A 10,776-nucleotide genomic window follows, 5' to 3' on the forward strand; every position below is an offset into this window, starting at 1 on the left:
CATTCTTTTGTCACCGAAGACTTTGCATCAACAAGTAAAATTCAACCCCTCAGTTTGAAGCATGTTATGATAGTTCAAATTCCCGGATCAACCACCAAAGCCAGAAAATTTTGCAAAAATGTACCAATCAAAATTCATGATGTAGATTTCTATGCCAATCTAATCATACTTGGAACCAAAGGTTTGGAAGTTGTCCTAGGAATGGACTGGATGTCAAAACACAATGGATTGATAGACTGTGCCAAGAAAGCCATAACCATGACTAGCAGCACCGGTATCGTAGTTGAGCACGTCTCTGAAAAACTACCCAGAAAATTCACCTGCAACCAAAGTGTATCCAAGCCAACTCTGGATCAAATCAGGGTCGTTTGTCGCTACCCTGATGTGTTTCCGGATGATCTACCCGGTATGCCCCCGGATCGGGATATCGAGTTTATCATCGAGTTAATCCCCAGAACTGGACCCATAGCCAGAGAGCCTACAGCATGAACGCAACCGAGCTTGTGGAGCTGAAGAAGCAAATAGATGATATGTTGGCCAAAGGTCTGATTAGACCGAGTGCATCCCCTTGGAGATCACCCGTCTTGTTTGTGGACAAGAAGGATGGTGCAAATCGTTTATGTACGGACTATCGTAAGCTTAACGATGTCACCATCAAAAACAAATACCCCCTACCCAAGATAGAAGACTTGTTTGATCAACTCACCGGATCCAAAGTTTTCTCCAAGATCGACCTTAGAACTAGATACCATCAGCTAAAGATCCGAGCCACCGACATTCCAAAAACTGCCTTTACCACCAGATATGGGTTGTATGAGTACAACGTCATGTCGTTTGGACTGACCAATGCCCCCGCTTATTTCATGAATCTCATGAATAAGATCTTCATGAACTTTTTGGACAAGTTTGTCGTTGTTTTCATCGATGACATTCTCATCTACTCCAAGTCCGAAGAGGAACATGAACAGCATTTGGAGATTGTCCTAGAAACCCTTAGACAGCACAAGTTATATGCCAAGTTTAGCTAGTGTGAGTTTTGGTTGGAAGAAGTTGGATCCCTGGGACACATCTTGTCTGCAGGAGGAATTGCCGTAGATCCCACCAAGATCAAAACTGTTATGGAATGGCAAGCCCCAACCACACAAACCGAGGTCCGCGCTTTTCTTGGATTAGCCGGATACTACCGCAGATTTGTAGAAGGTTTTTCGAGCATCGCTCGACCAATGACCCAACTGCTGAAAAAGGACAGAAAGTTTGAGTGGACCGACAAATGCGAAGAGAGCTTTCAACAGCTCAAGAGTAGACTGACAACAGCCCCAATCCTGATCATGCCAGATATCGCAAAGCCCTTTGACGTATATTGCGACGCCTCCAAGACTGGACTTGGATGCGTGCTTATGCAAGAAGGCAAGGTTGTATCCTACCTTTCAAGACAGCTAAAGCAACATGAACAGAACTACCCAACCCATGACCTCGAGCTTGCAGCCGTGGTCTTAGCCTTGAAAGTTTGGCGTCATTACCTCATGGGTAATCGATGCGAGATCTACTCCGACCACAAAAGCCTCAAATATATATTCACCCAGAAGGAGCTAAACATGAGACAACGCCGATGGATCGAATTGATCAAGGATTACGACATGGAGATTCACTACCACCCCGGCAAGGCCAATGTGGTAGCGGATGCTTTGAGTCGACTGCCGTGCCAGTTGAACTCCATGCTCGCAACTGAACAACCCAGCTTGCATCAAGAGTTTGAACAGTTCAGACTTGAACTTGTTAGTGAAGGATTCCTAGCCAGCATAGAACTGCAACCCACCTTGGTTAGCCAGATCAAGGAAGCCCAGAAAGACAACGCTAGCATTGACGGAATCAAGAAGCAGATAGCCGCAGGAAAAGCCCCCGGATTCACCGTAGACGAAGCCGGAGTTCTTTGGTACAAAGAACGTCTCTGCGTACCATCGGACTCTGACTTGAAACAAGTCATCCTGCAAGAAGCCCATGACACCCTTTACTCAATCCACCCCGGAGGTACCAAGATGTACCAAGACCTGAAGGAACAATTTTGGTGGCACGGAATGAAGTGAGAGATCGGTAGCTATATCGCCAAGTGTGACATCTGTCAGAGAGTCAAGGCAGAACATCAATGACCCGCCGGACTGTTACAACCCCTCTAGATTCCGGAATGGAAATGGGACTCCGTAGGAATGGACTTTATCACCGGACTGCCCAAATCCAGCAAAGGCAATGATTTAATATGGGTAGTTGTCGATAGATTGACCAAAGTCGCCCATTTCATCACCGTCAAAACCACTTATCAAGGCCCAAAGTTAGCTGAACTATACATCTCCAGAATAGTCGCCCTGCACGGAACCCCGAAATCGATAGTGTCAGATAGAGGATCACAGTTCACCTCAAGGTTCTGGCAGAAAGTGCATGAAGGACTAGGCACCCGTCTGAATTTCAGCACCGCCTATCACCCTCAGACCGACGGACAGACTGAGAGAGTCAACCAGATACTGGAGGACATGCTGAGAGCATGCGTACTGGAATACGGATCCAAGTGGGAAGACTGCTTACCTTATGCAGAATTCTCTTACAACAATAGCTACCAAGCCAGCCTACAGATGGCCCCCTTTGAAGCCTTGTACGGAAGGAAGTGCCGTACCCCCTTGAACTGGTCGGAAGTCGGGGAAAGCCAAGTGTTTGGCCCCGATGTTCTTCGTGAAGCCGAAGAGAAAGTCCACAAGATTCGCGAGTATCTCAAGACTGCCCAATCAAGATAGAAGAGCTACACCGACAAGAGACGTCGGGAGATGACCTTCGAGATCGGAGACTTCGTCTATCTCAAGGTATCCCCCTTGAAAGGAATGCAGAGATTCCAACTGAAAGGAAAGCTCGCACCCCGATATGTTGGACCTTTCAAAGTCCTCAGCCGCCGAGGCGAAGTATCTTACCAATTGGAGCTACCCGAAGAAATGTTGGCTGTGCACGATGTGTTTCACATCTCACTCCTCCGGAAGTGGCTTGAAGTCCCGGAGAAGACCGAAGTGTTCAAGAACATCGATCACCGATCGGTGGATATCAACAAGGATCTGACTTACCGCGAAGTGCCGATTCGCATCCTGGAAGAAGCTTACCGAACCACCCTCACCCGAAGCATCAAGTTTCTGAAGATACAATGGAGCAATCATACCGAGGATGAAGCCACATGGGAACGCGAAGACTTCATGAAGAAGGAGTACACAGATCTCTTTAGTACCTAACTTTCTTTTCGATCTCGGGACGAGATCTTTTGTCAGGGGGAAGGGTTTGTAACACCCCAAATTTCAATAAAAAGAAAGTTAGAGAATTCCATAGAGCAAAAATTTCAAACAAACAAAAACTTTTTAAATTGCATATAGTACCATGCATAGGACTTGTGCATTTGATTGATATGCCATGATAATTGCTATTACTTGTATTTGATATGCTCTAAAACCCTAATGTGATCATATGAAGATCACCAACCAAATAAATCAAAAAGGAAGAAATTCCAATAAATGAAAAACCCTAAAAACCCTAACATATGCTCTATGGCATTTTTTATAAATTTTGACCCTAGACCAATTTGGTCTTCACCATTAGTTGAATAATGTTATTAAACACTTATTACAACTTTTGGGAATCAAAGAATCACAATTGAAATAATTTTCAAATGCAAAACTAGCTCACATATGATAATGGTCAAAACTGAAATTTATAGTCTGATCACTACTTTGAGCCATTGCCATTCAATTTTCTCAAACCAAATCTTGCTAACTCTTTGCACCATTTCAAAGTCAACATCAAGGTGAACAACTTTTGTAAAGATCACCATGCCAAAATCATTCTTGATCATTAGCTATGCTCATCCAAAGATTCAACTTTTTAACATATGCAACAATCTCCACTTAGCCAAATTTTGCGAATTCTTGAATTCTACAATTCCACCACCACCTCTAATCATCTCTGGTCAATTACAACTTATCTAAACACACACATTTCAAATAGATTCAACTTTTGAATTAAATCAAATTTGGACAAATTCATAAATCTCCAAATATGGCATTATTACACACTATTGCAAATAGTGATTCTACTCCCTCTAATCTACCCCAACCTACACCATTGTGTCCCCTGGTCCCCTCTAACACTAAGTGCTGCATAGCAATGCTAAGGAGAGGAGGAGGGCAGCTAGGGCATGGCCATGCCGGCCATGTCGCCCAACCCGACTCACTCTCCTCTCTCCCATTGCTTCTCTGCCCTGGCCACCACGCCACAGCACGCCACCACATCTCCTACGCCACCCTAGCACCGCCATGGTCGAGCTCAACGACGACAATGGCCGGAGATCGCGCGCCAGGATCGGCCCTGGACGCCGCTCGCGTCGCGCCAGCACGTGCATGGACACGCTCAGTACACGCGCCACGCCACCACCCTGCACTCACCCTGGCCCCGCTTGCAACGCCTTGAGCATCACCACGCCACCTGGACGCCGCCAGACATGGCCACGACCAGACCCTGGACCGCCGCCGCCGTGGACGGGGAAGAAGATCCCACCGTTGCCGCGACATGCCTGGAAGCAACGCGACCCAACCAAGCCTCCCCCGACCAAGCTGTCGCTACCATTAGACTTGCCTGGACACGTAGAGCACTGCCATGACCTCGCCTAGCTCGACCACCCGCCGGAAACGCCGCGCCATGGTCGACCGCCACCCTGCCCCGCAGCACCCATGCGCTGCTATAAAAGGAGAGCTCCCCTGAGCAATCCAAGCACACCACCGCACTCCCCACCTCTCACAGCTACTCAACCACCTCACCACTCATCTGATTCATGCCGGAGCAAGGCCAATCGCGAGCTCGCCGCCGCGGAAGCTCTGCAGAGATCGCCGGCAAACCAGGCCACCTCAGGCGACGCCACCTGTACCTGGAGCTTCGCCGTCGTCCACATCTACCCAAGCACACTGCCATCCCTCGCTGGAGCACTGGTTAGCCCTCCGACCCCCTACCGCCGCCGCCAGAGCATCGGGTTCTCGTCGGAGACGATGATGAACCATGGCCGTTCGATCGATTTCTAATCCAACGCCCCACACTGAAACTTACCGCTTCGGCGTTTAAGAGCCGCTGACATGCGGGACCCTCTGTCAGGCAGCCCGCGCGGCACTGGACCGTGGCTGGGCTGGCCTTGGGCCGTTTAATTTGAATCTGGCCCAGTAGCTTTTCCCGCCGGCCTTTTTATTCAAACTAGAGTTAATTAATTCCAAATGATTTTGAATACTGCCTCCACTTTGAAATTCAATAGATTTAAATTGGCTAAACCAAATTTGATGAAATTTATATTGTTGGAAAGCTAGTGAAATTATCTACAATATGCCACTGGTCCCATGACCAGATTCCTTGTAGAATTAATTTGATGAAAATAACAAGGCAGGGACTTTTACCTATTCAAATAATTCTTAAAAATCAACCAAAATAGATATTAAGTTAATTCCAACTCTAATAGCTCACAATTGACTTACGCTAATTGTTTATGCAATAAAATGGTGTGGTCACTTTGCATGATCATGCCCTAGTTTAATTAATGGATAATTTGACTAGTTTAACTAGTTGATATTGTCCAAAACTATTAAGTAATTCATATGAAGTCTTAAACTTCATTTAAATCTTGTCTCACATGAATTCATGGGATGTTTGGACCCCTGGTCCCAACTCTCTTATATGAATTACTTAGAGATTTAAATCATATGTAGTGTAATTAAATGATATGAGGTGATCCACCTCACTTAAATCATGTTCTCAAATGATGATGATGAACATTTGGCTTAGGTCAATATAAGTTCATCTATGCTTGTTTGAGAAATTAAATCTTAAGAAGAATTCAATGAGAGGAAATTATTTCTCAAGAACCCTATGGAAACTATCATTTACATATTAAATACAAAGAAGTGAATTCTATTCAAACAACACAACCCATGCACTCTAAGTAGATTATTTGTGTGCATAGAATAGTTTGTGTGTTTATATGTGATATATGGAATAGCCATTGAATTAGTGAGTAATTATACTCGTATTCAAATTTAGACGGTAGCACCGGAGAGTACGCCGAAGAAGAAGGTTGCTACCAAGAGGAGGAGGAGGAACAGTTTGAGAACTACCAAGGCAAGCTAATATTCTTGCAAAGTGCAAAGCTCCTTGGGGCAAGGCACCATGATTCTTACCTTTTCTTACATAAGCCTATCCCAAATTTTTACCTTACAAGTTTTTACTTGTTTTCTCAATGAGTTACTTTTATAGTTAACTTTGGTCAAGGTACAAGTTGATTACTAGAGTAGTGAAGTTAGTCTCCATCAAGCAAAGCAAGGTAGCACCCCTCATGATTTAGAGCTAGTGCTAAATGAATAAAATTTGACTACTCTAGATGGGAACATGTGAATTTGAAACCTTGGAATGATGATGCATTCCATTGAATGATTTTTGAAGGTGAATGTGACAAAGAGAAGATGGTGATTTTTGATAAACATGATGTTGGTTTGAATGCGATACCTTTCCAATTAGTAAGTACCCCCACAATACCTGATTATGGGTAGGGCTTAACTGGAAGTTTATGCATCTTAGTATGGGTTCCCTCTGAACACACGTCATAGGGGTTACGCTTGAGGCTGCCTCCGTTGTTGAGAAATGATGTGAAATTGAGGTGAATTGTACGGCCAAGCCCTGTGCAGTTCCCAGGTTGACAGTTGGTCTTCACTGGGAGGCCAAGCTCATGGGGAGAGGTGCTCATACTAGGATTTGTAAGTGAAAGGTTATGGTTGATGATCCGCGTACTGTGTTACGATGATTCGGGGTAATCCCGACAGATGAAATCAAATGTTGTGGCACAAGTGTGCAACCTCTGCAGAGTGTAAACCTATTCGAATAGCCGCGTCCAAGGTTACGGACGGTTGGAAAGGCCATACAGTTTCCGATGTCATATCTTTGAAAAATGATGTTGAAAGATGATGGTGAAATGACTTGTGGTGAATTGAATTGAAATCACCACTTGAAGGGTGGGAATGACACTAATGTTCCCACTTTAGTTAGTTAGCACTTGAATAAGTTTTTTCTCAAATATTGTGAACTAAAACTAGCTTTATGCAAATAAACTAGAGCTTAGCCAACCATACTAGAATGTCTAGCACTTACATTAGTATTAGTTTGCGAGTACTTAAAGTACTCACGGCTTTGTCCCTGGCTATTCAAATGGCCAGAGTATGAAGATGAACAAGGCGACGACCAGTAGGACGCCTACGACAACTAGGAGTCTTCCGACGTCAAGCGTTGGCCTGTGGACTAGAGAGTCCTTGTATCTTACGCTTCCGCTATGAACTATGAACTTGTGTTTGTTCGTTGATCAATAGATCAACTATTCGTGTAATATGGATCATGTGATTCCAAATTTGTAAAACTTATGGTTTGTAATGAATGATGACTGTGATACTTAACTATTATGCCTCGCAACAACAATATTCCTGGGATTGCGATGTATGACATAATAGGCATCCGGACTTAAAAACCCGGGTGTTGACACAAATTGACAGGTGGGGCCCACTGTCAGGCTGACGTGGCAAGTGTCGGAGATCTCTGTACTGTACTGTAAAGTGGTGGTTTTCTGTCATCTCTGTATTGTACTGTAAAGTGGTGGTTTTATGTCATCTCTGTATTGTAAAGTGGTGGTTTTCTGTCATCTCTGTACAGTACTGTAAAGTGGTGGTTTTCTGTCATCTCTGACAGTTGCCACGTCATCCTGACAGTGGGCCCCACCTGTCAATTTGGTGCTTAACCCGCTAAACCGTCCTCATTTCACGAAGTGGTGGGTATTTTTCACGCTGTTACACCAAACCGGTGGTTTTCTGTCAAAAATATGAAAGGTGGTGGTTTTTTGAAACCCTAACCGCAATTGTGGTGGGTTTTTGTAATTTTCTCACTTTTTTCGCTGAAGAGGGGTGGGAGAGCCCGACTTGTTTAGCATAAAGGTAAAGGGGTTTTCGGTAAATACGTATGCATTTTTCAGGCACTTTCGAATTTGCCTCAAAATATCATGTTTTTGCTGGCAGGAATTGAAAAATACCTCTAAAATATATTTTTCTAGGCAGTTTATAAAAGTGCCCCTAAGAAAGTGCCCCAAAAAAATCAACCGTGACATAGTGTGTGTCGTCGTGCAGCGACAAAGCCGCGAAGATTGATCCCTTCACATATCGCGTGGGGGAGTTGCGTCAACGGGCGCAGTGCATGGCTGGGGCGAGATTGGAGGCGAAACGACAGTTCCACGATTTGGTGACTTGGGCCTTACTTGGTGTAATATCCCAGGTAATGGGGTTACAAAAATAGAGGAAACAAATGTGTGCATTGCATTCATGCATAGAAAATCTGGGGAATTTTCGCGCTTTAAAGTAAAACAGTCATAGTAACTGAAGTTTCACTTGACCTTGGTGGAATTGAAGTAGCTCATCAAGTCAAGCGCTATAAACCTCAATGTGACTTTGTGAAAACCTTGTTTTGTGAAGAGATGAATTGATCTAAGGGGTTATATCAAATGGAATTAAAATCAACACAACAACACTTGAATCAATGATGAATTGCTTGATCTCATAACAGATCATAATAAGGTAATCCTTACCATAACATATGAACATACATTTAATTGGAAATCAAGTAACAATAAATGAAGAAACTATTCTTCACTTATCTTTTCCATGTCTTAAACTAATCCATGATCCTACCATGAACCTCATGGTATTCACTTTACTTCAATCTTGGAAACAAGACAAGGAGATCAACTTTAAAAGTATATATTCCTCTCTATTCCAAATTATTATACATCAAAACCAGAGAGATGAGAGATCTATATTATTTATTAGAGAAGCAATGACAAACCTTGAGATAAACCTTGGATATACATCCATGTAATCAACACATCATCCTAAGACCATAATCTTGGGATAATATTCAAGTCCTTCCCAAATGAGAGTGACCATTCATACCAATTCTAGATTTACCTATTTAAGAATAAAGGACAATCTTTGAACTAAAGTATTGGGTTGTAAACCATTTCATCTTGGAGTGGTGAGATAACCAAATACCAAGTGGAATAAGACTATATCCATGAATTAGTGAAATAAGGAGTGGAATAATCCAACTAAGTTAGACAATTGAATATTTAGCTCAGCTACCTAAATAAATATTAGGAGTATACCATAAACCCTAGAATAACTATTCCTGTATGAGAGAACTCTAAGTAATTACCTCAGGAATTCTCCTGGGATTTAATCTATTGAGACAACCATAGTAGGACCATCCAGGAAAATAACATAGAAGTACTACACTCTAGTTGATCAAGACAATACTTGATCTTAGAAGTGAGAAACTTAGATCATGAAAGGTACTTTAGGAAACCAAACCTTTGATCATTACAAATTGGGTAATGATCATAAACCCTAAGAAACTTGAGGTAAGGATATTAAGAACAAGTGGATCATGCTTAATCCATGACCATGCTTTGGAGAAATAGGAGTATAATCCAAATGCTAACACTTATATGATCAGTAGATATTATTCATCACATGAAATCATGGGGAGATCACTAGTAAGCAATCCTAGACTTATAACCCAACCTTTATTTGTGAACCACTTGGTGATCACAAATAGAATCCTACCATATCAATATTTCATAAATTAATGAACCTAAGAAAACCTTAGAGTTAAACACTATACTTTATATGGTGAGAAACCATACATCCATATGACCAAAGTTAACTATAAAAAGAACTATAATCAATGTAGTTACTGTAATGATAAGTTGGGGATAATAATAGGAGTTAATTGATACAAGATAAAACCAATTCTCGAATCCTTAGTAATTAGAGAAGCACATGAAATATTAAGCAAGTAACCATCTTATCATGGTTAGGGGAGATTAAACCCTAGCACATACAATATGGTGTCATCTCATCTCTATAACCTAGAATTAAATCTCAACCCTAGATTGAGTATCACTTGGGTGATCACAAATAAAACCTTAACCACAATTAAGATTCAACCCATGTGTCATTAGGTAATTAGCATTTGAACCCTAATGATTCATTCATCAAATCCTATGCTTCAATTATAAAACAAAAGAGCCACCTAATGCTAAAGTCCTATGATTAAAACCAGGTGTGGTTGACAACCATTTATCTTTGTAACCCAGATCAATTATGATGGAACCAATATCTACTTAGATCCTTTCAAATATAATGTTAATATTATCTTTAATAAGGGGGTTGTAATAGACATCATAAAAACCCTAACAGATTGATACTCACATAAAATCATATGTGAACAACCAACTTCTTAAATAAGATAAGAAGTCCTAATGATAAACCCTAAAATACCTTGAGCTGGACTTACCAACTCTAATACTTTAAATAGATTGATCCACAAGAAAAACATAAAAATAAAATGAGGATATAAAATCATGCTCATTTGCTATTTTGAATAAAACACAAGTATGTAATATAATGCTTTATAAGATACTTGTTTCAAATGGATTATAGGTGTAATAGTCATTTCACAACATCCAAAAGGAATTAACACAATTGAGACCTGCCAAAAATAATATAATTCAAATATGAGTTCAATTTGGTAAATTATAAAACAGAAAATGAAAACAGAAAAAGTGAAAAAGAAGAAAGGCCTCACCTGGACCTTACCTGGCCGTGGCAACCCACCAAGCAGCCATCA

Source organism: Lolium perenne, chromosome 6 (assembly GCF_019359855.2).
Source record: "Lolium perenne isolate Kyuss_39 chromosome 6, Kyuss_2.0, whole genome shotgun sequence".
Classification (NCBI taxonomy): Eukaryota; Viridiplantae; Streptophyta; class Magnoliopsida; order Poales; family Poaceae; genus Lolium; species Lolium perenne.